The sequence below is a fragment of the Oncorhynchus clarkii genome, chromosome 2, assembly GCF_045791955.1.
Source record: "Oncorhynchus clarkii lewisi isolate Uvic-CL-2024 chromosome 2, UVic_Ocla_1.0, whole genome shotgun sequence".
Lineage (NCBI taxonomy): Eukaryota > Metazoa > Chordata > Actinopteri > Salmoniformes > Salmonidae > Oncorhynchus > Oncorhynchus clarkii.
The window spans coordinates 25,286,078-25,313,757 of record NC_092148.1 but is presented as its reverse complement, the minus strand read 5'-3'; the positions used below and the strand labels follow the sequence as shown (position 1 = coordinate 25,313,757).

At 43.1% G+C, this 27,680-nt stretch overlaps 1 protein-coding gene across 3 annotated transcripts in view; it reads left to right on the top strand.

Annotated features, from left to right (window-relative positions):
- The window catches only part of LOC139364924 (semaphorin-6D-like), a 122,466-nt gene that overhangs the window by 48,528 nt on the left and 46,258 nt on the right, over positions 1 to 27,680 (top strand). For 2 of the 3 annotated variants that reach the window (XM_071102176.1, XM_071102156.1), the window contains exon 3: positions 14,430 to 14,631. The gene's annotated coding sequence lies outside the window, so the exon portion shown is untranslated. Of the gene's footprint in view, positions 1 to 14,429; positions 14,632 to 20,225; positions 20,249 to 27,680 lie in introns of all 3 variants that reach the window. The other variant, XM_071102166.1, reaches the window with a different exon arrangement.

Below are 27,680 nucleotides of genomic sequence, written 5' to 3'. Positions count from 1 at the left end.
TTCACAAGGTGAAGGCAGTTAGAAGTAAGAATCACTTAAGCAATGAATATACGAAAAGCTAGTCTGAAAAATGCTCTGTCATGCATATGAAGGTTTAAGAGAAGCTGAGTTAAAAAGTAGAGCATTAACCTGAGTCATGAGGATGTTTTGTGTTACCTAGAGGTTGAAAATGCTGAAAAGCTCAACCTGTAAATGTTTCTCTGAACCGTAATACCAACACATCACACGCATTTCATTCTACATACTTTTAAAGACATTTCGTTAGTCACGGCACACTGCCTACATCACGAGGAAACACAACTTTTCAGTTTGTCTGAATGGAAAGTTTTTGTTTTGGAGTGTGGGTGACACCATGTTGTTACGTGGGCATGGAGCAGAATGCTCCCCCACAGGAAATGTCATGCTATACTGTGTCTTCTCAAGTAGAGTGATGAACCTAAGAGGGCTTGAAGCAAAACCAGAAAGTCAACCACTTCTTCTAACCAGAAACCAACCTCTATAATTACAAGCCAATGCGCTCTTCCCTTTGATGTATGACTTTAGGGAAGTTGGTTGGATACCGCCCTATAGCGACAATTGTGCGGTGAGCTTACTGGTGTAAACTGGCTGTAGTGAGTCACCCAATTGAGGACGAGATCATTTTTGTTGCTCGGGTTCGATCCACCCAATATAAAGGGCTGTTAAATACTCCAATATAAAACACCCCATCCATTGTCATTGTTATTGCCAGGTTTGATGGCTTTGAGATCTGAGGAAAAGCGTGATCCCCCCCCCCCCCCCCCCCCCCCCTCGAGGAGCATTTTACATGATCCCCTTATAATCGTCATCTGCGTGGAAGTAATCAAATCAAATTGAATTTGTCACATGCGCCGAATACAACAGGTTCACCTTACAGTGAAATGTTTACTAACAAGCCCTTAACCAACAATGCTTTAAGAAGTTTTAAGAAAAATAAGTGTTAAATAGAAAATGAAAGTAACAAATATTTAAACAGCAGCAGTAAAATAACAGTAGCGAGGCTAAATACAGGGGGTACCTGTACAGAGTCCGTGTGCGGGGCCACAGGTTAGTCGAGGTAATTGAGGTAACATGTACATGTGGGTAGAGTTAAAGTGACTATGCATAGATAATAAACAGAGAGTAGCAGCAGCGTAGAAGAGGTGTCTGGGTAGCCCTTTGATTAGCTGTTCGGTCTTATGGCTTGGGGGTAGAAGCTGTTAAAAAGCCAATCTACACACGTAGTTATGCAGCCAGAGTATGCATGCTCCATTCCTGGTTTCCAATCAGAGATTGAGGGATTTCAGACAATATGAAATCTCATCTGCCTCCTGGATCCCCATGATTACAAAAGAGCCTGGTGGGGAGGGAATGGCCAAATGGGAGCTTAGAGCACAGTGGTAGAAAGGACAGCGTTGACAAGGCAACTAGAGCTCATTATTCCTCCATCTATGCAGGGGCACGGTGCTCCGTTGATGGGCACCAGAGGAGAGGATGGAAGGATGGATGAGGTTACGCCCACGTCTAAAGGGCATCCAGGATATGACACGTCTGGACTGTAATCCAGGATTACCTGTCCGATTCTGTCGTCTGTGTCAACGATCCACGTCAGCAGAGATAACGACACCGGCCAAGACTTTGACTCACTGTGTGAGTGTTTTTCTCTGTGATATGGCTCTGCAACATCTGCACAGCAGCGGCAGTTGGTTGTGAGTTGCCCAGCAAGCCCAGACTGCACAGTGCCCAGGTTTCCACGGTGGGTCTGGGAGGATGTGTGGTATTGACACAGGTGAGGAGGCTGCTGTCTGGGTATCTGCTGGCAGAGAGACTGAGGGTGTCTGGTTCTGATGCATGGCAGGGTGTAATAAAGATCTACACTGTAGCTCTGTGTGTGAGAAAGGTCCTCTGAGACTTGTCTCTTGTGGTTTAGAACTATCGGTCATATTACAGTGAAATGGATTACAGAAAAACCCAAGAACACCTCTGACTCTTGTCTTTGTATAATCCACTTCCTCAACGGTGTATTGCTACAGAATAACAACTGCTACTTAAATATCATGTCTTCAGTGATGTCTTTCCACAGGGGTAGGAATTTGGGAGGTCTCTCCTTTCGGGAATTTGCACTATTTTGGTTGAGTACTGAGACAGGCAGTGAAAGCTGCATGTTTCATTTTGTTGGTGCATACATCACTCAGTGAGTTCAAGCAGTTTTAGCTTTCTCCACCAAAGTTGGTTCAACTCTGTGAGGGTTGGTAAAGGTACAATAAGCTTGATTTTCCCCATTGAGCGATGGATCTAGTGTCTTGACAAAGATTCAGTGAGTCATTCCTGTGAACTTTGAAGAGAAAGCTTTCGTAGATAGAAAGTGCACAGAATAGCTGTGGATTTGTTACCAAAATCATTGTCTCCTCCTCAAAATGTTAATGTTTTTAAAATAGGCCTGCTGGTCCTTCAGGTTCAATAAGCTAGACCTGTGGGTCGGCCTGTTCATTTAGTTTTATTACGTCAATGAGCCAATGTTCTCTCTCCATTTTGGATGTGCTATGTTGTAATTTCTCTGTGTGACAGTGCTATAATTATATTTAAGAAGGAAACGAGAGAGCCTAAGCTGGCTATCTCAGACCCTGCATTGCTACTGTTTGTCAGAATCCATGTTTACATTGGCATTTTCCAATGAAGTTGTCAAAATGACTGAAAGGAAACGAATGCATGCATGGACCCACACAGGCAGGCAGGCAGCCAGGCAAAAACCAACCCTACTGTGTGCATTTCTGCACATACAAACACGCACGCATGCACTGAAATGTGCTTCTTGACTACAGCCATCACTCTAGCATTCATCACCCTCCCCTCTCAGTTCGCAGGTCATACATTTACACAGCATATATGGCATCTCTCTGTGTGTTAATGTTCTTGTGTGTGTGTACAGGATGTATGCTTTTCCAATGGAGGATAGTTGGAGGAAAGGGGGGGGGGGTCTCCCCCGTATAATGTGGTCTTTAATAAAGACACAGGTTGCCAGATTGGAAGTGTCAGTGTGTTGCAGCATGCAGTCTCTCAGGGTGATTTATGACAGTGCTGCGAGGCTATTAGATTATGGGCTCCAGCTCTGCTCCGTGTGGGTGATAAGAACAGCCTACAGCCATGGGAAAACTCCCCGTTCACGCGCCTCATTTCAGGGGGACATTGCAGTTTTTTTTCACAAGGTGCCATCTGAAGGAAATTGTATCCAAGCACATTTGCCTGTCTTGTGGGTATATCAGCGTTCCCATTAAATGTTTTATCCTTTATCCTTTCGGGAGTCTTGCTAAGAAAGGCGAAGTAGTGAATTATTATCATCAGCACTCAAAGTATTTTAACATCACTGTCTCATTTTCACCTCTTGGGCTGCTGGCTCCAATAAATGGACCATAATCAAAATAACTTAATCCACTTACATGCGATTCTGTCTAATTTTGACAAACCGTTCTTACCTTAGAATCAGAACAACAACCAAATCTGCAACTCTGCAGTTTCTCCATTTCACCATGGGCCTGAAAAGGGGCTGTGGGGAGAGAGAGGGGTTAGGGCGTGAGGACAGAGCGCTGTGGTCAGAGTTTGCGCTGCAGCGCGCCATGGCTAAAAGGCCAGTTGTCAACCGCCGGTGAAAGAAAACAATGGGGCATCGGCTGGAGCGCCTGGGGGAAAGGACGAGTCAGGGTCGCTTTCAATTAGCGCAGCGGGCCATCTCTGCAGCTAGCCACAGGGGCCGGGAGGAGGTGAGGGGTGAGAAGAGGAGTGGGTTAAGGGGAGCAGGTGCAGCACAGCGCGAAAGAGAGAGACAGAGCGCGAGAAAGAGAGTCGTGCTTGTCCCCGACTGCCCAAGGAATAACGCTTTTGCCTGGAAGGAAGCAAAGGGTGTGTGTGTGCGGGCTTCGGGAGTGAAATGTAGAGAGGCTTACTGTTTGAAACCATGACGGAATCCTGACAACACCTCGTTGGGAAGAAAGCGTAATGACATCTCATACTGTCAAAAATCCTGATGAGGGTCTTCTAATGATTCATAAGACTTGAGAGGAGAAGAGCAAGGATCAGACAAAGGACCTCTTCTGTAAATCCCATTATAGTAGTCTATCACTCTGACATTCTATACTGGGGATTTTTGTTTTTTGTTTTTTACTTAACCTTTACTTAACTAGGCAAGTCAGTTAAGAACAAATTCTTATTTACAATGACGGCCTACACCTGCCAAACCCAGACAACGCTGGGCCAATTGTGCGCTGCCCTATGGGACTCCCAATCACGGCCGGATGTGATACAGCCTGGGAAAGGATGAAGCAGTCCGGCTGCACTGTATTCAGGAATAATGAGTTGCCTTTGTGATTTCTGGATTGGCCAATAAATTGTATTTTCCCTTCAAAATAACCTGATGAGTTTGTAAGTAGGACACTACAGTATGTTGTTTCACACACTGTACACACACTCCTGAGGTTTCTGTGCTCCAGCTGGCAGGATATGACTTGCTATGCTTTCATGTGGATGCTCGCATACACGCACCCACAATGATATGTGTCGGATCCATGCATAAGTGGATTTGTTTCTATTGTGGGTTTTGGCGTGTTGTAAAAACATACAGTATACACACACAAACTCCCAGCGTGCACACACATGAGTTTTTCTAACCATGATCTATGCCTGACCACCAGTTACCAAGGGCAACACGTAAGGCTGACACATACAAACACATAAGCACAGCATTGGACGCATTAATATGCACATACATGCAAACATTGCACAGTAGGGCTCTCCAGAGGGTGCTCCGGTCAGCCCAACGCATCATCAGGGGAAACTCTGCCTCCCCTCCAGGACATCTAAGAAGATCATCAAGGTCCTTAGCCGCCTAAACCTCGCCCTGTTCACCCCGCTACCATCGAGAACCTGGAGACAGTACAGGTGCATCAAAGCTGGGATCAAGAGACTGATAAGAAGCTGTTTATCTCCAGGCCATCAGACTGTTAAACAGTCACCACTAGCTGGCCTCCGCCCATTACCATGCCCTGATTCTTAGATACTGTCACAAGCCGGCTACCACCCGGTACTCTACCCTGCAACTTAGAGACTGCTGCTGTACATAGTCATTGAACACTGGTCACTTTAATAATGTTTACATATTGTTTAACCCACTTTAAATGTACAGTATATACTGTATTTTAGTCATGGCTCATCCTATATAACTAATTTTCTATTCACATACTGTCCCAACTGTCTATACACACCATTTACATACGTACACTCTCTTGATAGTTTATTTGATACACCCACCTGGTTCCAGATAGCAAGTCACATGGCCATGGCTTGCTATATAAAGCAGGCAGACAGGCATTGAGGCATTCAGTTACTGTTCGATTAAACATTAGAATGGGCAAAACTAGTGACCTAAGTGACTATGAGCGTAGTATGATCGTCCTTGCCAGGTGTGCCGGTTTCAGTATCTCAGAATCGGACGGAGCCCTGGGATCTTCATGCACGACAGTGTCTAGGGTTTACCGAGAATGGTGCGACAAACAAAAAGCATCCAGTCAGCGGCAGTCCTGTGGGCAACAACCACTCGTTGATGAGGTCGAAGGAGAATGGCAAGAATGGTGCAAGCTATCAGGCAGCTCACAAACAGACAAGTAACAGTGCAGAACGGCATCTTGGGATGCACAATTCGGCACTCCTTGTCACTGATGGGCTATTGCAGCAGATGACTACACTGGGTTCCACTCCTATCAGCTAAAAACAAGAGAGGCTCCAGTAGGCACGCAATCACTGACACTGGACAATTGAGGAGTGGAAAAGCATTGCTTGGTCCGACGAATCCCAGTTCCTGTTGCGTCATGCTGAGTCAGGATTTGCCGTAAGCAGCATGAGTCCATGGGCCCCATCCTTTCTGGTGTCAATGGTACAAGCTGTTCGCGGAGGTGTAATGGGGTGGAGAATGTATTCCTGGCATACCAATTGAGTAACGTTCCCATGCCCCGAATTCAGGCTGTTCTGGAGGCTAAGGGGGGTCCAACCCGGTACTAGTGTGTATGTGTGTGTTTATATTTACGGAATTTAATATCCACTGCTGTACATATCATTCTTAGGTTATACAGTTGAAGTCTGAAGTTTACATACACCTTAGCCAAGTACATTTAAACTCAGTTTTTCACAATTCCTGACATTTAATCCTAGTAATAATTCCCTGTTTTAGGTCAGTTAGGATCACCACTTTATTTTAAGAATGTGAAATGTCAGAATAATAGTAGAGAATCTTGTATTTCTTTCAGCACATTCTCAGTGCGTCAGAGGTTTACATACACTAAATTAGTATCTGGTTGCATTGCCTTTACATTTTTTAACTTGGGTCAAACATTTCTGGTAGCCTTCCACAAGCTTCCCACAATAAGTTGGCTGAATTTTGGCCCATTCCTCCTGACAGAGCTGGTGTAACTGAGTCAGGTTTGTAGGCATCCTTGCTCGCACACGCTTTTTCAGTTCTGTCCACATATATTCTATGGGATTGATGTCAGGGCTTTGTGATGGCCACTTCAATACCTTGACTTTGTTTTCCTTAAGCTATTTTGCCACAGCATTTTGCCACAACTTTATGAAGTATGCTTGGGGTCATTGTCCATTTGAAAGACCCATTTGAGACCAAGCTTTAACTTCCTGGCTGTTTCTTGAGATGTTGCTTCAATATAGCCACATAATTTTCCCTCCTCATGAAGCCATCTATTTTGTGAAGTGCAGCAGTCCCTCCTGCAGCATGATTCTGCCATGCTTCACGATTGGGATGGTGTTCTTCGGCTTGCATGCCTCCCCCTTTTTCCTCCAAACATAATGATGGTCATTATGGCCAAACAGTTCTATTTTTGTTTCATCAGACCAGAGGACTTTTCTCCAAAAAGTATGATCTTTGTCTCCATGTGCAGTTGCAAACCGTAGTCTGGCTTTTTAATGACGGTTTTGGAGCAGTGGCTTCTTCCTTGCTGAGCGGCCTTTCAGGTTATGTGGATATAGGACTCATTTTACTGTGGATATAGATACTTTTGTACTGGTTTCCTCCAGCATCTTCACAAGGTCCTTTGCTGCTGTTCTGGGATTGATTTGCACTTTTCGCACCAGAGTACGTTCATCTCTAGGAGACGGAATGCGTCTCCTTCCTGAGCGGTATGACAGCTGTATGGTCCCATGGTGTTTATACTTGCATATTATTGTTTATACAGATGAACGTGGGATCTTCAGGCATTTGGAGATTGCTCCCAAGGATGAACTAGACTTTTTGAGGTCTACATTTGAGGTCTTGGCTGATTTCTTTTGATTTTCCCATGATGTCAAGCAAAGAGGCACTGAGTTTGAAGGTAGGCCTTGAAATACATTCACAGGTACACCTCCAATTGACTCAAATCATGTCAATTAGCCTATCAGAAGCTTCTAAAGCCAGGACATTTCTGGAATTGTCCAATCTGTTTACATAGACTAAGTTGACTGTGCCTTTAAACTTCTGACCCACTAGAATTGTGATACAGTGAATTATAAGTGAAATAATCTGTCTGTAAATAATTGTTGGAAAAATTACTTGTGTCATGCACAAAGTAGATGTCCTAACCGACTTGCCAAAACTATAGTTTGTTAACAAGACATTTATGGAGTGGTTGAAAAACTATTTTTAATGACTCTAGCCTAAGTGTATGTAGTCTTTCGACTTCAACTGTATTGTGTAAATTCATCGTGTATACACCGAGTATACCAAACGTTAAGAACACCTTCCTAATATTGAGTTGCACCCCACCCCTTTTTCCCCCTGAACTGCCTCAATTCATCAGGTCATGAACTCTACAAGGTGTCGAAAGCGTTCATCATGTTGACTTCCCACAGTTGTCAAGTTGGCTGGATGTCCTTTGGGTGGTGGACCATTCTTGATACACACAGGAAACTATTGCGTGTGAAAAACCCAGTAGAGTTGCAGTTCTTGACACAAACTGGTGCGCCTGGTACCTACTATCATACCCCATACAAATATTTTGTCTTGCCCATTCACCCTCTGAATGGCACACACACAATCCATGTCTCAATTGTCTCACGACTAGAAAATCCTTCTTTAACCTGTCTCCTCCCCTCCATCTACACTGATTGAAGTGGATTTAACAAGTTACATCAATGAGGGATCATAGCATTCACCTAGTCAGTCTCTGTCATGGAAAGAGCAGGTGCGCTTAATGTTTTGTACACTCAGTGTATCTACGTATGGATTACATTTTACGTACTGTTACAGGCTATTTGGGTTGTTCATTGGATTTGGACATTTTGGACATTTCTTATTTGTTTGATTATATGTGTACTTTTTGACATTTCACTGCATTGTTAGGCACTAGTAAATTAAGCATTTTGTTTCACCCGCTATAACATCTGCTAAACTGTATGCGACCAATAAACTTTGATTTGCACATGTCTGCGATCAGTGCGATGGATAGGTCAACAATTAGAATCCTATACGGAAAGGCATTGACATGACTGCATGTTTTAGGCTTTTCCAATGTGGTGAATGGGCCCTTCTGGAGAACACAGATCTCAGTGTGCCATGGCTGTAATGAGGTTTATTAACTTTATCTCAAAGGAAGGTTAGAAGATTACAGAAAGTGTTGTCCATCAGAAACAATCATTGCACATTTACCTAATCTACATCGCTGTCTTATCAAAGTGTGTAGCCAGATGTTGATGGCTAAGAAGATACCTCCAAAGGAAATGGGAGGAAAGACCTAGCAAATGAAAGTAACGATATCATCAGGATGGGTGATTTGGTGTACAAGGCGTTGAGTTAATTTCGTTCAGCAGACACACACTGCAATAATGGAACACGCCTCTATTGAGAAGCTGCTTGATCAATTCCTCGTTTCTACCAAGTGCATGTTGCAAAAATGTTCCTGTATCTCAAATGACATACCCTCTCAACCCTGGCGTCAACCAAATAAACTGAACAGGCAACCCCAGTCTATCCAACCCCCTCACAGTTTACGCTACCCGTTTCAGCATTCGGTATCCCTATCTCTGAATGCCAGCATGTCAAATGCACTCCCCTATCAGTTGCCAGCTAGGTCTCCAGACTACTACATTCTCCTCCCCTAAAAGACTGCAATTAATCCAATTAGTAATCAATCAGCCATCCGGGCCCCATGTCTCCCCCAAGCTAATGGAGGATATGACAGCCATTATGCATTATTAATACCTGCATTTCAGGAGCCCAGGGGCCCCGAGGCGCCAGGGGCCATTGATCACCTCTGCAGCAGAGCGAACCAGCGCAATGCCTAGAGGGAGATATCTGGAGGGAAGAATGATCTGAGAGATGGAGGGAGGATGTGGAGGAGGGAGGGAGGGTTTGCAAAGACTTTTAAGGAGGATACTGAAGAGGTTTTTTGGAAGGCGGGAGGAATTGCACATAAATGGTAGGAGGTGAAGGTTGGAAGTGGTAGAGATAAAGAAAGGAGGCAAGAGGTGAGGAGCCTGCAAGGGAAGGAGGAGGGATTTGAGGGCAGAGATGAACTGGGCATGAGGGGGGGTAGTTCCTTTTTTTTAACCTGGTTTGCATTCGCCCTTTTGCAGGTTTTAATATTATAATTTCTTCCATCCTAGCCACATGTCCTCATCCGCTTGCATGTGCCTCCCCTACTGGAAGTCAAGGTGTTTTGGTACTTCCCACGTTAACTATACCACACAGGTCAATAGTCTACCAGTCTGTCTATCCTGTCCTTTATCCACCATTCATAGTGACAAAAGTGGTAGGTGGATTGTTTGTTAGTTTGCATATTGCAGATCTGGACAATCATACTACATGTAAAATCATTCAAAGCTGCACCAATTTTCTATATAGTGGAAAGAACAGTGAAGACATGAGACACGCAGCTCCCGTATTGCTCTTTAGGAACAGTACAAGTATCCTACCTAGATTAACCTAAAACACAACATTACAATGAATAATTTCAGTATTGTTTTCAAGTGAGTACAACATTCTACTCTAGGCTGTAAACTGCAGTGAAAATATCATTTGAATAACAGTGCCCTGTGATTTGAATATTTCATTCCATTTGGATCAGGAGGTCTACTGAACAGTTTATAAGGCATAGAAAGGCACAGTAGCAAGCCAGTCTGGCTGTATTTTAAGTTGTGATACTGAGATGCACTGTCTGTTGTGGATCATCATTCTCTCAAGTCGTCCTATAAAAATGTGGCCACATATGCTCCCAGCAGGCCCAGTTATTCAGGAAAGCTTAACGCGTGGTCTGCCTCTTCTCCGATATTCCTTACGCACGTAGAACCAATAAAGCTTTAATATACCCTAAATATTTGTCATTTAACTTTTAAAATGTATTACCTTTCATGTGTGGCATAAACACAACCATTCACAATTAGGGGACTGGACTATACCAGTATCGCGATACTCGTTAGTATCGTGGCAAGGAGACAAAACACAAAGTGGATTTAACTTCTTTATGAAATCTGCCCTAATGTTGGAAACAAATATCCCACTGGGGGAAAAAACAGGTGGAATCAACATTGTTTCCACTAGGGATGGGCATGAGTACTCGAATGGACGTCAAAGCTCAAATTTGAACCTGAGATTATTTGGTGGAATGTGCTTTGTGGATGCCCAAAATGGCAAGTGAAATTCTTCACAAAGTTCATGTGCATTTGCGGGGCACAACCAAGAAGAAACCAAGCCAAGCATCACACAGTCCTTCTCCCTAAATTCCCTTTCCCCTCCCTGTCTCATTCGCTGAGTTGTGTTCTGACCGCTCCCGAAACACATGCTCCTGTTAGGTTTACATAAATAAATGCCTATAATAACGGATCTAACTAACGGAATACACAAGCTACATTCCTTGCCAAATGACAAAAGTTTTATCACTAATTCAAAATGGACTGCTTGATTGAAGTAGGAAAATACACTGAGTGTACCAAACATTTCCATGACGTAGACTGACCAGGTGAAAGCCATGATCCATTTTTAGAATTGGTTAGCCGAAACATAGACGGGTTTCACACTGAAAATACACAAACCTGCTCACCAAACAGATGCTATGGCCATACGTTATCACCATGCAGTATTCAATGTGGAATTGTTAATCCATTTGGAAAATTCCAAAGAACAGTTTGAATATTCTAAATGGAACATCTGTATATTGAAAGATAGATCTCGGTTTGTAACCCTGGAAAAAAATATTTCAACTCGCCGTATCGAGCCCCGTTTCAAATGATCACTCTTTGAGAACAGCTGTTCCAGACCCGAGATGCACATCACTTCGTACTGGCATTATGTTCTATTTTATGCTGTTATTTTACATGTTTGTTTTTTTTACTTATCACTATGAGATAGGTGTCTTGACTGTGATAAGGGCTCAGGAGATAAGGCCTGCTATATTAACAAAGCAAAGCTATGCCATTGCCGTCATAGGCTTTTACAAGCAAACCCCACTGCTGAGGTTACTGCTTTTTTGAAGATTGTTTTCCACAATATAATATCACCAGTTGACTCGTACACCCAAAAAAATCATGCGAGTACTTGAACAGTAATAAAATGTTAAATCCCTAGTGTCCATATCATTTCAACCAAGAAAATCAATGTGATCAAATAAAATGAATTCGTCACATGCTTAGTAAACAACCGTTTTAGACTAACAGTGAAATGCTTACTTACGGGTCATTTTACAACAATGCAGAGTTAAAAGGGATGACGTTGAATCAATGTGGAAAACTGATTGGATTTGCAAAAAGTCATCAATGTAAGAGCATTTTGTCTTATTTTTTACCTGACTTTTAACCTAAAACCATATTTGTTGTTGAATTCATGTTCACTCAACCAAATGTAAATCAAAACTACATTTTGAACTGACATCTGTGCCCAGTGGGATCATTATGATGTCATCCAGAGTCACGTTTATTTATTTTTCAAGATATAGCACACAATATTTTACATACAGTAGGTTTTTTAAGGACCAAAGAGTTTGGGCTGCTTTATGTTTTCATTTTTGCCATGGAAGAAATATTGCGATACTGGTATTGTCACAGCCCTAGTCACAATGTTTTAATCTGATTAGACTACTTCAGAAATCTCCTGTAGGTTACCTGTGCACATTCGTCCAAAATAGAATTCCAGTCTCCAAACTGTGCAGATTGTGGTGTTGAAATCTCAAACCGTGACATTAACGCGGCGAAAGTAGGTATGCTTTGCTTATTGGTTGTGATGTGTTGGCACAGAAACCTGTTGGTGGAAATTTGTTGCATATATTTTATATGATTATAAATATAGCATCAAAATGTTGAAAATCTGATTTCCACTTAGCTGATCATTATCTGCAGCCAGCTATGATTGTAGTGTAGGTGTAATGAGAATGGCAGGGGGAGTGGCTCGTCCATTGTGGTCGGCGAACCCTTAACCTTCTGGCCCGTAGCCCTGCTTGGCATCGACTGAGTCACAAAAGCATGCTGATGTGACAAAGTCAATATCCACATGAATAAATATTTTTTTACAGTTCAAAGGGATGTTCATGTGAAAATATTTGTAATTTTTTGGGGGGGGTGACACCAAGACACCAAGCAGGGGAAACGGAGGCTCAGTGCGGCCAATCCAAGCCAATAAGATTAGAAATTATTGGACAAAATCTGAATAGTAAAAACGTGATGAATGATTTATATTCTCCATATTTATGTGTGCACCAAAACCAATTCTCTCAACTTCGGTTCCAGGGCATGGTATGGTTTGTTTTAAGAAAAAAAAAAGTAAAGACCACGTCTAGAAGTTTTAATTTCGTGAAATCTATACTGCAAGTCAATCTATGTTGGGCTGGGGAAAACAAACAAACAAGCAAGCACAAACAACAAAACGCCTTGCTCATACCTTCTCTTGGTCTCAACTCTGAAAAGACACATTGTGTGCCAACGAAATCAGCTGACCATAATTTGAGCTATCCTATGTGCCAGAGGCTGCTAAATTAGCTATTCAACAGATGTTGACAGGGCCTCTGATGGTTTAGTGTCACTCCAAAATGGCTGCTCTGTGCCAAATGTGACCACTGTGGTCTTAACTGGAAATCAGTTGTAGAGGGTATTTGTAGTTGAGCACTGACATCAATCGTGTACAGCAAACTTCTGTGTCCCATGATTGGGAACCTATGTCATTTGGCATGAAGACCAACATGCATCCACTTACCGACCCACACCGTGTGAGCCAAGGTTTGCGTCCCCCTCTTCACCACATAGGTTTAGTCACTGTGGGTCGTTATGCCAAGGAACCCACGCTAGCCTAGTTAATGTGGAGAATGCTGGGGTGGTTCTGGGTTTATAGCCTTATTCATGGGGGCATTAGACCACTGTTGGTTAGGCTCCTGAGTCACTCTGCAGTCTATAGCAGCTGCAATCAGCTGGGTTAATATCCAGGGGGGTCAGAGAGACTGATGTCCTCCATCCGCTGGGCTGTGTGAGTCAGTTCAGTGAGTGGACATACGTTAGTAATTACAGGATGTAAGGGAGAGCTCCATGGTCACGACCTGCAATCCGCAGCCATTTGTGTGCGACCCTGTGCGCATGAATGGATGTGCGGCGGGGGCGTATTTGTGGGCGCAAGACGCATCGACCACATGACATTAGTCAGCGCTGGTTGTTAGCGATGGGCGCAAGAGTCATCGACCACATGCCATTAGTCTGGAATGGATTGAAGGGAAGTTCATCTGTCACGGGTTCCCATCACTGCAAGGGGGTTTCTTTAGGAGAGATGGTAAAACCATGATGATACAGTTAGCTGACAAGGCCGGTTATAATTCAATCTCCCAGATGGTTCTGAAGCTCATAAACAAGCTTCAGTGGAATAGCCATTTGTAACACAGAGTTGTTAGCAGCAACTTTATATGAAGTACCAGTAGGCTGTTAGCGTTACTATGTAACAAACAACCTTAGATGATTGACAGCTCTTTTTTCCATTAGTGTCTATATTCCACATCCATTGTAGGCTGTTTGAATAATCTAAACAATTTGAGATTATGGGGAAATGGATAAGTATAGAGAGAAGTTCTCACACTATACTGTAGCTCTGCAGCTTCTCTGTCGCCTCACCGCCTCAACCCCTGTGGAGCCCCACGCATCTGGTTATATTTAGAGCTCATCTGCTTGTGTTATGCTGCTATGTTATGACAGTAAAGCGACTGAGGAGATTATGCTAAGAGGATGTTTGCCCCCCTCCGCACGTCTTCCTCAGTCATGGGTCAGCGGCCCGTTGCAGTATCCTGCCGAGGCTGTGCGTTGAAAAGGCAGAGGTTATTAGCCTGTGTGTTTGCAGCTCAGCTGTGCTCTCCCTCCCGTTGTTTACGTACTGGGCCATCACTGCTGCAGCGCACCGCTCATGTTGTTCGTCTCTTGTTTTTTTTTTTCTCTCACAGGAAGTTTGCTGAGGATTGCAAAACTAATTGTGAAAATATCTGAGGGGGGTTTCAACCCCCTGACCCTCCCCCAACTGCACAACCCCTCCGTACTTATCGGATCGGACCCTCTGAATTCTTCACCTCTGTTGGGAGGAACCAAAGATCAACTGGGCCATTTGACGGTGTAACCAATAACCATCCATCTGTACTGATACAGAAAGTGAGTACTGTCACCATTATTCTTCCCTCTTCATGTCTACATTTCAGACATAGAATCTTGGCTTGGAAACAGGATCCAAAGTAGTCTAACCCATGGGTTTAGATGGAGTATGACGTCAAACATGCTGGCTGTAATAAATGCTGACTCGTATCTAATTGGTGTTCTATAGCTCAAAGGTCACCGAGTGGTGTGCTATGATGCCTGCTGTTGATGTTTCAATGTCCTTCCGGATAACACCCGTAGCTGACTACGTGAGCCCTCACATCATGAAGTGATTGTTGTCCGCAGTGGAAATGAGCTCTTCAGGACTTTCATTTGAAACCTTATCTGTATAGGCCCGGCTTTGTTGGACAACCGCCCTCAATGCTTTATATAACAACACAGCTGCAATTCTGTCTCTGTCACCCTTTTCACTCCCTGTTGCCCGTATTTTCAGCGTTTTGACGGGACGAGGGTTCACATTGGACACACCTGCGTTCATACCCCTTGATGTGCATTGGCTTTGTACTGATAGCCCTCTTTTGGCCGGCTATGTATACAAACATCACGGGCCATTGTGTAGCGTTGTGCATCAATCAAAGTGAGTGCATGCCAGCCACTTCCATTGGTGTCAAATATGTTAGCAGGCAAACAATGCATTAGGGTTTGGTGTGCAGGCCATGTAGAAAGAGGATATAGGTGTTGTGCTCAATTGGTCACTGGCAGAGTAGTTGGGTGTCTACAGCTGGCTCTGATATGGTTGGCCATTTTCTGCTTTTCATTATGGCTGCCACAAACGGTAAAATGGGAAGGAACACCAGTCAGTGGGAGCAAAGGCATGTAATGTGATCAGACGGAGCACTGAATGGCGGGACTTGTCACAGCAAACGGTGTGTGTGTGTATATGAGAGGACTGTGTCTCACATTGCTTTCATACCTTGTCACCCAGTCATTTCGCAATAAAGCACTGTCCCCGTCCCACTGGCCTCACACACTGGCACAAATGTGTGAAATTCTATTCATATCTTCCATGCATCGCTGCAAAGGTTGTTTCACTGCTTTTTCTAGTGAAAGATGGTAAGAAATAAGCTCTGATTTGTAGTGTACACTCCTTTAATGCCTTGGTTGGCACCAGTTTATTGCCCTGTCCAAAACCTCACTACTCTATAACAGCTCATATAAGACATTAATCCAACCTTTTTTCCATTGCCACTGGAGGGTCTTCACTGATCTGTCTGATAACTAGAAAACACTAATTTCATCCTCAAAACTGAACCCCCTTTCATCCTTAAGACTCAGTTAATCTTACCAATCTTACCAAACACTATAAACCCGTAGCTGATATTGATGGTTTTTTTGAGAAAGTCTTTACCTAATTCTACATAAAGCTAAAGGTGTTTTGTGGTTGTAGAATCAGTATGAAAATTGAAATGTGCACAAAAATTTGCTAGCTAACTAGCGACCTGCTTTCTGGCTGAAATCAAATTGTATTGGTCACATACACATTTAGCAGATGTTATTGCAGGTGTAGGGAAATGCTTGTGTTACTAGCTTCAACAGTGCAGAAATATTTGTAACAATTCACAACAACACACACAAATCGAAAAGTAATGGAATTAAGAAATATTTAAATATTAGGACGACCAACGTCAGTGGCATTAAATAGAATACAGCAAATACATATGAGATGATTCGGGCTGACTCTTTTCTCTGTATACATCAATGATGTCGCTCTTGCGGCTGGTGATTCTCTGATCCACCTCTACGCAGAAGACACCATTCTGTATACTTCTGGCCCTTCTTTGGACACTGTGTTAACTAACCTCCAGACGAGCTTCAATGCCATACAACTGCTCTTAAATGCAAGTAAAACTAAATGCATGCTCTTCAACCGATTGCTTGCCCGCACCTGCCCGCCCGCCTAGCATCACTACTCTGGACGGGTCTGACTTAGAATATGTGGACAACTACAAATACCTAGGTGTCTGGTTAGACTGCAAACTCTCCTTCCAGACTCATATTAAGAATCCAAAATTAAATCTAGAATCAGCTTCCCATTTTGCAACAAAGCATCCTTCACTCATGCTGCCTAACATACCCTCGTTAAACTGACTATCCTACCGATCCTTGACTTCGGCAATGTCATTTACAAAATAGCCTCCAACACTCTACTCAGCAAATTGGATGCAGTCTATCTCAGTGCCATCCGTTTTGTCACCAAAGCCCCATATACTACCAACCACTGCAACCTGTATGCTCTCGTTGGCTGGCCCTCACTACACATTCGTTGCTGAATACTCCCGTTAGCTAGTGTAGTGAAATTCTAGCTAATAGCACTAGTGAGTTTTCATGATAAGGCAGTTTCTGTTCTGCCGTGACTAGTGGGCTGAGTTCTGCAGCACAGCTGACCACTCTTTCGCAGCGTTATGGCATTGGCCAAATGTTACAAAGTAGCAAGGCACAGTGCCAGCTGTCAGTCAGACACATGCTGATTTCTTAAAACAGTCCCATAACTTTGGTGCCGTACAACTTCATCAGCAAGCTGGCAAACAACCTACTCTAATGGCCATTCACTGGTTGGCTCAGCTGATCGAGCATTGTTTGCCGTAGTAGCCAGTGCATCATAGCTACGGAGAGTGGAGAATTAGGAACTAGTGTTAGGTCATCATGATTCTTAGAGATGATTCTTCCACGTTTGTTTAGACAGATGGCTCCTGGCAACTGTATGTCACGTTAGAATGACGCCATCTTACGTGAGAAAATGCTGGAGAGTGTTCACCTCAATTAGGTCATTCTAATTCAGTTGGGTGCGAACTAAGTTCTGACACCAGTCCATACCAGTAGTACCTCAATAAGTGTGCTGCCAGTGCTATTTTCCCCTTCCTCCTTTCTTTACTTCCTTCCTTTCTTATTTTCCCCACAGCCATCTTCCTCAATGTTAAAGGAGGGCATCACCACACATGAATGTGCTGTGACAAATTGGCTTGGGGACAAGGCAGATGGTGACTGGGAGGGGACTGGTTGTCATGCCGTTTGGTGACATAAATTGATCTCGCGGAGCGGAACTCATGCTCCGCTTGTGTAATCCTGACTTGCTAACCCCCCTGCATACACACTTTCTCACACACACCCCTCCCTGCCTACTTTACCCCCCCCCCCATTACTATCAATGATGTGTGCAGTGGATGCGCGCGTAACCTGTCACAGGCTCTCCGCTCCGCTACCCTGGAAAAGAAGGGACAAGGAGGGATTTGACATAGACGAGTCAGACTAATGGTAGGTCTAGGAGACTCAGGGGTTTACAGCAATATAGGCACTGTACATGTCAGGATGTCAACAACGAGATGTTCTGTTTACACAGTTACCGTTGTCGACATTTGAGCAACGAGTTTGTGTCTGAATGTCCGAAGTCCCTGTGGACACTTCAAATAAATCCAGTTCCTATGTTTCAACGCACGTTGATGCATGTTGCCTACTTTTGATTCATGCGTCAATATTTTGCTTACAGATGCAGCTTTCGTATTTTGTAATTCGACAGACTCCTGCCTCAAAGTAGTTTTTCCTCTGTTCATTGGTATGATTTGCATTTATCATCTCAAACCGTAGCGTGGTGGGTGGGTGGCTGGCTGGCTTAGGATAATTGTGGGCTTTGGCTCTTTTCACCTGGAGCGTGATGGGATAACTTTCCCACGATGACTTAATATTCTGTGAACACAATGCGTTAAGCTCCAGATATTGATCCACAGATCATTGCATCCTGTGGGACTTTCCCCTGAGCATCTGTGGGATCTTCTGTGTGGGAATGCTAATGCACCCCAACCTCGGCTGGTCCTTAGAGACCATGGGAGGCAACATAGTGGAGATGAGTGAGAAAGAAACGAGCTAGGCTGGAGAAGCGTTCACAATATCTCCTCTGTGTGTTCTTCCTCTCAAGGAATTAAATAGCGACGAAGCGAAAACTTTCAACTGTGTTTTCATTTTGATTGCATTTTAATGTAGGCCTATAGGGAAGATAGGCCATGTGGAGATGTTCATATTGCAACATATCCTCTTTTTTATGTTCCTAACTTGTTTGATAAGATTAGTACAGATTTTCTCATGGGACCCCACATGGGACCCTGACCCCAAGTTTGGGAACAAATCCAATACAACTCTCCATATTTTCAAACATAGTGATGGCTGCATCATGTTATTGTTATGCTTGTAATTGTTAAGGACTGGGGAGTTTTTCATGATAAAATTGAAATGGAATGCAGCTAAGCACAGGCAGAATCCTAGAGGAAAAACTGGTTCACTCTGCTTTCAACCAGACAGGTGGAGTTGAATTCACCTTTCAGCAGGACAATAAACTAAAAGGCCAAATTTTCACTGGAGTTGCTTACCAAAAAGACAATGAGTGTTCCTGAATGGCAGAGTTACAGTTTTGACTAAATCTGCTTGAAAATCTATGGCAAGACCTTAGTGGTTGTCTAGCTCTTAGAGACCTACCCAGAAAGACTTACAGCCTTATCGCTGCCAACGGTGCTTCTACAAAGTATTTACTTAGGGGTGTGAATACTTGTGTAAATGAGGTAATTCTTTATAATTTTCAATACATTTGTTAAAATTTGAAAAAATGTCACTTTTTCATTATGGGTTATTGTGTGTAAGTTTTGAATTCGGGCTGTAACATAACAAAATGTGGAATAAGTAAAATAACTCGGCCCCCGGCCTGTGCCGCAAGAGGGCCGAGTTAGCTGTTTGTGAGAGTGGTGAATGTGCTGTTAAAAAGGCAAATCTGGGAGGCAAATCAGGGGGATGCAGGTTATCATAACGAACAAACCACTGTTCACAATTCTACTTGTTCGCAAAGGCAGGCGCGATTAGAATGTTCAAATTAATTATTCTTCTGAGCTTTGATGAGTGCCAGGAACAATATTTAGATGTTGACCCGTAATTGACCCATAATTTATTTTCTTTATTGTGTACAAAATATATATTTTTATTTTATTGCAAAAAATTGAGGTCCAACCCTTGGTGTCCTCATATGTAGTTAAGGACATGCTCTGCTTTTGTACTTTGCTGAGTTCGAAGTAACTTGGCGGCCATTTTCCTTCCACATGGAATGTTAAAGGGGCCAAATAAGTGATGCAACTTCTTCATCCAGTTAACGTTCCTCTGAAAAAATATGAACTTCACACAGCATGGAATTTTTTATGAGGTGTCTTCTCAGACACTCCATGCTGTAGGGTTCGATCCAAACCTCTCTCTCTCTCTCTCTCTCTCTCTCTCTCACACACACACACACACACACACACCCTTAAGTACTTAAGCTGTGAGGAGACAAGCAGCACTCCGTCTGTGATAACAGCTCTACTGTCAACAAGACTATCTGCAGACCTTACTCCCCCAAACCCTAGGACTCGCTCACTCCGTAAAATCTTGCCAAATGAAAGCTGCAGGCAGAGACATGTAAATAAATCCTCTCACCAAAGTGGAAGAGAAATGCCTCTACAACCACAGAATGAGTTCTACAATGTCAACAGCAGAGCTGGTTATGTATGGCCTATCTGACCTCCACTACCCTCTGTCCTACTCTCTCTCCTCTTCTCCTTTTCTCCTCTCCACACGGTCAGGTCTGGATGAAGACATCAGTCAGGTAGGAGATTCAGGTTTCCTGATTGTGTTTTGCTATACCCCACTAAACCACCTCCCAGGGTGATTCTTTGCCAGACTCTTGGTTTGAGGTCTAAATAAATACTGAAAGTGCTCTCATTTCAGAATGATGCTTGTTGGCTCTAAAAGTAGGAGTCCTGGTTTTGTTGCAGATTTAGAAAGTCCTAAAGCCTTTGCGATGTTTTACATTAAACGAATGAAAGAAAATTCAGTAGATTAATGAATGCAGGTTTGCCTTTAACTATGTACTGTAAGGTAATGGGACTTGCTTGTTTTTGCCATTTGACTTAAGACATGTACTGAGCTTTCTTGGAATGTAACTTCATGTATGCAAATGTGTTCAGCTATTGAATAATGTTCACTTTGAGGGAAAACATCTAAATTCATTTAATCATCCTAAAGTTCATATTTGCTTATTAAAATTACATCACTTTCACCCTTCAGATAACTCCTGAACAAATTCAAATTGATTTACTTGGACAGTTGGCTGTCATCCAAAATAGCTACTTTAGTTTTAATAGGAAGTCCTTTTTTAGCTTTTGGCTGTTTGCACTTGTCATCTTGACATTGCCCCTTGTCTGTGCTTTTTCAGTGCAGGGCATCGAGGTGAACCTAGAATGCTTTTAAAATCTACATAATTGGTGGGCGCACATGCATGCACACACGCACACGTGCGCGCACTGTCCTTAAAGTACAGTACATTCTGAGAGAGTAGGAATTCTGATTTGATGTTGAACATTAGAACACGAGTGTGGGTGAAGTCTTTCATCTGCCATCTGCATTATCATGTCATTTATTGTCAACATTAATCCGCATCAGCCTGTTTCACATCTGACCTTTCTTGATTGACTTGACTACATACACCCTTGGCTTGGCTGCCTAAGAGGCTAGAGCAAGTTAAAAAAATAAATAATAATAATAATAATTTTTTGTTGGACATCAGACTAACAACCAGGAAATCAGCTACAAGTGACTTTAATTTTAGAAATCTGTTCCCAAGAAGAGAAACACGTGATCATATATAAATGTACGCAAGGTTTGAAATGATTGTTTTAGTCAAACATTATGCATTATATATCCACAAATGTATGTGGACACCCCTTGAAATGAGTGGATTCGGCTATTTCAGCCACACCCGTTGCTGACAGGTGTATAAAATTGAGCAAACAGCCATCTTCATAGACCAACATTTGGCAGTAGAATGGCCTCACTAAAGAGACTTTCAACGTGGCACCGTCATAGGATGCCACCTTTCCGACAAGTCAGTTCATCAAATGTCTGCCCTGCTAGAGTTGCCCCGGTCAACTGTAAGTGCTGTTATTGTGAAGTGGAAATATCTAGGAGCAACAATGGCTCAGCCGCAAAATGGTAGGCCACACAAACTTACAGGATGGGACCGCTGAAGCGCATAGCCTGTAAAAATTGTCTGTCCTTAGTTGCAACACTCACTACCGAGTTCCAAACTGCCTCTAGAAGTAACGTCAGCACAAGGACTATTTGTCAGGAGCTTCATTACATGGGTTTCCATGGCCATGCAGCCGCACACAAGTCTAAGATCACCATGCACAATGCCAAGCGTCAGCTGGAGTGGTGTAAAACTCACCGCCATTGGATTCTGGAGCAGTGGAAACGCGTTTTCCGGAGTGATGATTCACACTTCACCATCTGGCAGTCCGGTGGAAGAATCTGGGTTTGGCAAATGCCAAGAGAACGCTACCTGCCCGAATAATGGTATGGGCTGTTTTTCATGTTTCGGGCTAGGTCCCTTAGCTCCACTGAAGGGAAATCTTAATGCTACAGCATACAATGACATTCTAGATGATTCTGTGCTTCCAACTTTGTGGCAACAGTTTGGGGAAGGCCCTCTCCTGTTTCAGTGTGACAATGCACCCGTGCGCAAAGCGAGGTCCAATAAGAAATGATTTGTCGAGATCGTTGTGGAAGAACTTGACTGGCCTGCACATAGCCCTGACCTCAACCCCATCGAACATCTTTGGGATGAATTGGAAAGTCGACTGCGAGCCAGGCTTAATTGCCCAACATCCGTGCCCGACCTCACAAATGCTCTTATGGCTGAATGGAAGCAAATTCCCACAACAATGTTCCAACATCTGGTAGAATGCCTTCCCAGAAGAGTGGAGGCTGTTATAGCAACGAAAGGGAGACCAACTCCATATTAATGCACCTCATTTTGGAATGTGATGTTCGACAAGCAGGTGTCCACATACTTTTGGTCATGTAGTGTGTCTGTTTGGGCTTCCTGCGGTCCATTTGCTGTCTACAAATTATTTGTATTTATGTTCCGGCCCCCTGACCATCCGCTAGTTGATGTTCCCTGGGCTATAGGGATAGAGGACTTTCCCTCTATCGTCTGTATATTTTCAGTTTGTTAAATGCCACTAAAATATGTAAATATAATGAGACTCCTATGGGTCACAGTAACTCACAGTTATTAACTTTTTGCTACCCAGGAATGTGTGTGATGAAGCTCAGTACTGGATGCAGGCAGCCAACCGGCTTAGAGCACGGCTGTATCAGTCCAGGACTCAAAGCTTCGGGTCTAAAGGACACAATGTGGTCCATCACTGAGCTCTGATTAAAAGTGTGTGTGTCATGGACAGGGCAGTGGTGACATATGGCTGTGGAGCTTTAGCACACAGAAAAGACATCTGCACCGCCAATCCCAGGAATGAAGAAAAAAATAACAGAGATTAAAGTGTATCTCTACCCTGGGAGAGAGACTAAATCCATGAGCATGGCTAATTTTAGATGGCACAGGGATGTAACATAATGGAAGGTAGTTGTCACTATTGCTACTTCCAGACTTTAATTGGCATGGCATTTCAACACAAAGGAAGCTACTTTTGCCTTTTTACTGTACGATTAGTCATTTAATAGGATAGACTCAAATGTAATTGTTACCTCTCCCAAAATAAATAATATTGCTATAGTTTCTACTCTGGAAGACAATTTGAACATTGGATCATTTTTATTTGTGCTGTAACTATACCTGGGCCTTGTTAGAGATGTCAGTCTGTTTCAATTGAAACTGAACTATCGTAGGGTTATGGTGTAAGAGACCCGACTTGCAAAGTCAACCTTCGCTTTACAAGGCATCACTTGCTATTTGGGGATTTTATGAACCCTAACGCCCAGGCGTAGCACTGCATGGAATGTTTTGGCGGGTCCTTTTAAAAGTGTGTGTGTGTGTGTGTGTGTGTGTGTACAGTTTCAAATGGATTTGAATTGGATGAATGCCAGACAACAAATTTGAAAGATTTAAGAGGGAAAAAATGGGTGCAGTCGTGATATGTACATTTTATTGCGTGTTTATACATTTTGACTTTGCGCTAATGTAGTCTGTTGGGCAGATTTGTGTAAATAAACAATAAAACTATCAGAAGGAGCTGTTTTATAGCATGTTGAGTTATTTTCAAAGTAATATTGACCATCCAAATAATTAGTAGCATGTTATCTTGGTAATTCAATGTAAGACCTGGGTCAGATTGAGAAGTAAACCGTGAAAATTATATTTAGAAAGTTATTTCAAGTACACAATCCATTAAAAACTATTTTGATGTTGCCTTAATGACAACTTGAAAATCTAATATCCTGGCACACTTTATTTGGAACACCTATTTAGGAAAAGTTCATTTGTACCCCAGTACCATATTGGTTAATTTGACTCCTTAGACATCCACAATCACCAAGACCTGTTTATAGAGTGTCGTCTTATAGCTTTAAAAATATCTCACTCCATTTAGATTTAGCTAGTTAATTTTCTAACGTGATGATTTGTAGAGCAGATACTGCAAAGGGCATCTATTTTAAAAACTCTTCTCATATCCTTCTTAGTTGTGCGGAATGTGTCGCACCACTTTCTATTGCAGTACAATGCCATCTCCATTCAGGAGGACTTTTCCTATTCAAAAATAAATTCAATTCAAAACATGATGCAATTCAACATCAAGGTCAAGATAGCAGTATAGCGTCGCCACATTTCACATGAGGGGGGAAAGTCAACCTCTAAGTGAGCAAATGCGGTCGGTGATGAGGCAGCCCAGGAATAGTTTGACAAACCCTATCACCCGAGACAAATGAAAAGTGTCACTGACCTGTACGTTGCTGTTCTCACATTTCCTGTGATGTTCTATGATAAGCCAGAGCTGATATGAACAACTGCCAACAAAAGGCTGCCTGCCTGCCCGTTGAGCAGGGGGGAGCGGAGGCTTAGGGAAGACAGGGTAACAGGACACCTCCAAGTATTGATTGGAGCAGAGCAGACGTCCAGACGACCCACAGGTCGTTCTGCGGCTGGCTGCTGCTATAGCTGTGGCTGTCTGTACCTTGAAGGGAGCATTTGAGAAACCTGACACAACACACAAAGCAAAAACACACGTTCACTTTCTATATACACTGAGTATACCAAACATTGAGAACACCTTCCTAATAATGAGTTGCCCCCGCTTTTGCTCTCAGAACAGTCTCAATTCGTTGGGCATGGACTCTACATGGTGTCGAAAGTGTTCCAGGGGGATGCTGGCCTATTGACTCCAATACTTTCCATAGTTGTCAAGTTGGCTGGATATCCTTTGGGTGGTGGACCATTCTTGATACACATGGGGAAACTTCTGAGTGTGAAAAATCCAGCAGCGTTGCAGTTCTTGACACAAACAGGTGTGCATGGCACCTACTACCATACCCCATTGAAAGGCACTTACATTTTTTGTCTTGCCCATTCGCCCTCTGAATGGGACGCGTACACAATCCATGTCTCAACGCTTAAAAATCCTTCTTTAACCTGTCTTCTCCCCTTCTTCTACACTGATTTGAATTGGATTTAACAAGTGACATCAATAAGGGATCATAGCAGTTAGTATGTCATGGAAAGAGCAGGTGTTCTTGTATACTCACTGTATGTACACACCTACAGAGCATTTCACCATGACACAGAAGGAGATTATTATCAAACTCTTTTACACACCCTCACAGTTGTACATTCGCCACACACGTTCCCTTTGTACACACGTCCAGTACACAACAAAACACAGACAATAGATACAGACGCACACTCTGTGCGGTGTCACCACAGCCACAAGAGTAATAGCCTCCGGTTCCCTCCTGCACACAGACTAATGAGAATCTCAAATACGACAAGCAGAGTGCATTTATCACGCACTCGCACTTAATGACACCATCGCCCAGGCTTAACGGCACCCATACACCACTATCTAGCCTGTTATAGATGGGCCTGTTGGTCTCCTCTCTTTTCCATTACGGCTGCCTGCTCATACCTTCCCACCAGTGGAGGCTGCTGAGGGGAGGACGGCTCATAATAATGACTTGAAAGGAGCAAATGGATTGGCATGTATTTGATACCATTCCACTAATTCTGCTCCAGCCATTACCACGAGCCCGTCCTCCCCAATTAAGGTGCCACCAACCTCCTGTGCTTCCCAGGGCTGCTGAGGGAGAGAAGAAGTTCGTAGTGGGGGGTGGTAAGTCGGGGGGACACTGGAAGCAACAGACAGCTTTTGTTTTTCTCCAACTCTTTCACTCTCTCTGTTTTTCTGTCCATCTTTCATTCTCGCCCTCGCCCTGTGGATTTGTCTGGTCTCTCTTTGTGCCTGCCGCGTTTCGCTTTTTGACTTCAGGACAACAAATGCAGATGCGTGTTTGTGCCAGGACGGAGGAGCAGCGGGAGGCTCGACAGAAAAATACTACATACGGCGCTTTGATCCACACTGTGACTGTTGTTTTGTTTGAGAGTGGGCAGCGTTCCACACAACGGCTCTCACCTCATCTCGACCCTAATGGAATGTCTGTCAAGAATGACCAGGCTAGTTTATTGTTTTCTATACATCTGAAACAAAGGGTTGCTGCATTGTACAGTATTTAGCTAGCTTGATAACTCATTGATCGTGCTTTGTGAACTGTAGACATATTGGGTTATTTTATGGTTGGTTGTGACATCTACATAAGTGTCAAAACCCACATTTATTCAATAGTTTTTTCCCTCTCTTTTTTTAAAGTCTGTTGTTGTTGTCGTGAATTATTTTGTCAATTTTGTCCGCCATCATATTTTAGATAACTTGTAGAAAATACACTTTATTCCTCTGTCAAGAAGCATTATGACCATCATAATCATATGAGCCAGATAGACCTATCACGTTACATGCCCTTATGTCAGTCATCAGTCAAAAAGAGGGTGTCTTGTCCTGCTCCTGAAATCTGTTTATGCATTCATCCCAGTCATCAGCAACAGAGCATTGAGCTAGGTGCACGTCTGATTTGTGTGCAATCACAATGATAATTTAATATGGTCAATATCTGAAAATTGTATGTAACATACTGTGGACAAGTAGGCTATGGTGTAATGGAATGTTTTTGCCTTATGTAGATGTCATAACCAGACACAGAATAATGCTATATAAGTCACAACTGGTCTGAATATGTGTAAAGACAGTGTTATGTCCATATTATGACAAGTTATGTCAGCTATTATGACATGGTTATGGCTGTGTCATTACATGTTATGACGCTAGGTGTCATGTAAAGTGTTACCGAAAATGATTTGAACTCTAATTAGTTGGACTTCTAAGCAACTCCGGAGCCCCTTTAACGACTTTTGGGATTTAGCCGAAAGATAAGAGCTTATCCTCCCTAAGGGCTGCAGGATCTACAGTATCTGCACTGTGATCAGAGACTCTCTTTAACAGCTCAGAGACACATTTACACACACACACACACACTCCAACACTCAGTCTCTATGCCCATACTTAACCTTAGACAACAATCTGTAGACTAGAGAAAGCATTGTTGGTACCAACTAGTAGGGCCGGGACGATACCAGCATCGTAATATTTTTTCCATGGCAAAAATGAAAACACCAAACAGACAAAAACACTTTGATCCTTTTAAAATCCTGCTGTATTTAAAATATTGTGTGCTGTAGCTTGGGAAATGAATAAATGTGACTCTGGATGACAACATAATGTTTGTTTCCAACATTAGGACTGTTTTCCTGAAGAAGTTAAATCCTCTTCATGTTTTGTTTCCTTGCCACGATACTAACGAGTATCGCGATACTGGTATGCCGGTTCTGCTCCTCAATGACTCCTTTCTCTTCTAGTGCACCTCTAGCTCTGGTCTGGTGCCCTTCTAGCTCTGGTCTGGGTTAGAGTCATGAGATCCATTGTTTACTGTAATACACTATCCAGAAATAAAATATGTTCTAAAATAAAAATCATGAATAGTGTTATTCTAGTGTGCCTGTTTTGTTAGCTGTTGTTGTTTTTGCACCTTAACCCCTCAATGTTGTGTGGAGCTGTCAGTACATCTGCTGAGCTGAGATTGAGTGGGAGGATTGATTGCCTGGCTGATTCCAGATCAGTGCACTGCGAGGTCACAGACAT